Consider the following 2,979-nt stretch of genomic DNA (forward strand, 5'->3'; position numbering starts at 1 on the left):
TTAAAAAAGCAGTTGGTTTGCACAGCGACGTACAATCAGCAATGCAGCTATCAGGGAGCCTTATAAGGCAGCCTAATAAGCTAAAGAGCTGATGCACAAAGATGTAGCCTCTGTCCCTGCAAAACAAAGGTGGTGTTGGACAGTGGAAATCGCTACAACACAAGCGGTTTGGGGGTTAATCTTCCCTCCCTAACTATATCCCTGCTTCTGACGAAGCGGCAGCAACCTCTCCCTATGCTGAGATCGGCAGAAGTAAGATGGCGGTCGGCGTGCACGCCCCTTTATAGCCCCTGTGACGCCGCAGAAAGCAAGCCAATCACTGTCATGCCCTTCTCTAAGACGGTGGGGACCGAGACCTATGTCATCACGTTGCCCACACTCTGCGTCCTCCTTCATTGGCTGAAAAAGCATCATACGAAACGCGACTTTGGCGCACAGATCGCCGACCGCATGGCTGATCCCAAAGTGGGATCGGGTCGGGTTTCATGAAACCCCGACTTTGTCGAAAGTCGGCGATTTTTGAATTTGTCCGATCCGTTTCGCTCAACCCTAGTGATGATAACATATTGCTGATGGCCTGGGTAGGACTCAGACCTCTGTGACCAGGGTGAGCTCAACTGCAGGTTTATTTAGGCCTCTTGGATGATTGATTCCTACTGGGCCCCTTTTCTCTTTTGATTTTTCCTTCTTACCTTCTTGGATTATTTTTAATTTTTTGTTATTGTTTTTTAAGATCCTCCACTTTTTATTCTTTGGTTGCTGCAAGGAGGAGGGGGTAAGAGACCGTCACAGCAAAGCCATCACATCGCGTTGCTCCGGGGGTCTCAGGGAAGCCAACAGGGAGCCCCCTCCCTGCGCGATGCTTCCCTATACCGCTGGAACACTGCGATCATGTTTGATTGCAGTGTGCCAGGGGTTAATGTGCCGAGGGCGGCCCGTGACCACTTCTGGCACATAGTGCCGGATGTCAGCTGTGATAGTCAGCTGACACCCTGCCGTGATCGGCCGCGCTCCCCCCGTGAGCGCGGCTGATCGCTCTAGACGTACTATTCCGTCCTTGGGAATTAGGGCCCACCCCAAATGGATGGAATAGTACGTCTAATGGCAGAAAGGGGTTAAAGGCTTCCTTCAACCTTAATGATTATGTTACTATGTTAGGCTAGGTTCACATTGCGTTAGTGCAGTCCGTTCAATGCATATGTTGAACGGACTGTGCTAATGCAAGTGCCGACTTTTGCACAGCGCTAGCGTAGATGGAGCTTCTGCTAGCTCCATCTGCGCTAGCAGTGACGGACCCGGAAACGCTGCAGCCCGCATCTCGGGTCCGTCACTCAAATGTGGGCGTGCGCTAGCGATGCGTCCGACATTGCAGTCTATGGCGGCGTTAACTGACTACGTTACACCCCGTTATGCCGCGGTGTAACGTAGTCCATTAAACGTAGAGCCATAACGCAATGTGAATCAAGCCTTACTATGTACTGTATGTATTTCTACCTGTTGCCTGTTCCATTTGCACTACTGCAAGAGAAATTTATTCACAATTGGTGTTGCTTCATAACTGGACAGGTTGATTTCACAGAAGTGTGATTGTCTTGGAGTTTACATTGTGTTGTTTAAGTGTTCCCTTTATTGTTTTGAGCAATGTATTATTGATATCTTATGCAGCTGGCACCTTTTAGATAATCATCGATAATTCTACCAACCAAAGAATAAAAAGTGGAGGATCTTAAAAAACAAGAACAAAAAATTAAAAATAATAAAAGAGAAAATCAAAAAAAAAGGAAAAATCAAAAGAGAAAAGGGGCCCAGTAGGAATCAATCATCCAAGAGGCCTAAATAAACCTGCAATTGAGCTGACCCTGGTCACAGAGGTCTGAGTCCTACCCAGGCCATCAGCAATATGTTATCATCACTAGGGTTGAGCGAAACGGATCGGACAAATTCAAAAATCGCCGACTTTCGGCAAAGTCGGGGTTTCGTGAAACCCGACCTGATCCCCGAGGAGGACGCAGAGTGTGGGCAGCGTGATGACATAGGTCTCGGTCCCCACCATCTTAGAGAAGGGAATGACAGTGATTGGCTTGCTTTCTGCGGCGTCACAGGGGCTATAAAGGGGCGTGCACGCCGACCGCCATCTTACTTCTGCCGATCTCAGCATAGGGAGAGGTTGCTGCAGCTTCGTTAGAAGCAGGGATATAGTTAGGGAGGGAAGATTAACCCCCAAACCGCTTGTGCTGTAGCGATTTCCACTGTCCAACACCACCTTTGTTTGCAGGGACAGTGGAGGCAACATCTTTGTGCATCAGCTCTGTAGCTTATTAGGCTGCCCTAGAAGGCTCCCTGATAGCTGCATTGCTGATTGTACGTCGCTGTGCAAACCAACTGCTTTTTTAAAAGCAAAAATCCTGTTGCTCGTTTCTGCAGTTATCTTGTTTATTTATCCACACTTTTGTGTGCAGCAGTCCTTTTTTTTGCTGCCATACTTGTCCTGAGATCATTGTAGGGAGATAGAAATAGTACTACAGTCCTTGGATTTTTTCAGATATCTTCCAGCCACTTGCTGCCACTTACATTGCGCTGTGTTACACACTGTGCTTGAGTTGTGGTGCTGTCTCCCCCCAAAAAAAGTGAGATTGAAATTCTCACAAAGTGGATATACCTCAGTCCTCTTAGGCTACTTTCACACTAGCGTCGGAATCTTCCCGTCGCAATGCGTCGGGCCGAAATTCCGATGCTAGCGTTTGATGTGCTGCACAACGGAGGCAGTGGATGCATTTCTCCGGCGCATCCGCTGCTCCATTGTGAGGTGCGGGGAGGTGGGGGCGGAGTTCCGGCCGCGCATGCACGGTCGGAAAAAGCGGTCCGTCGGCAGCAAAAAACGTTACATTTAGCGTTTTTTGCTCACGGCGGTCCGCCACAACACGACGCAACCGTCGCACGATGGTTGCGACGTGTGGCAATGCGTCGCAATGCGTCGCT

This window comes from Ranitomeya imitator, chromosome 3 (assembly GCF_032444005.1).
Source record: "Ranitomeya imitator isolate aRanImi1 chromosome 3, aRanImi1.pri, whole genome shotgun sequence".
Lineage (NCBI taxonomy): Eukaryota > Metazoa > Chordata > Amphibia > Anura > Dendrobatidae > Ranitomeya > Ranitomeya imitator.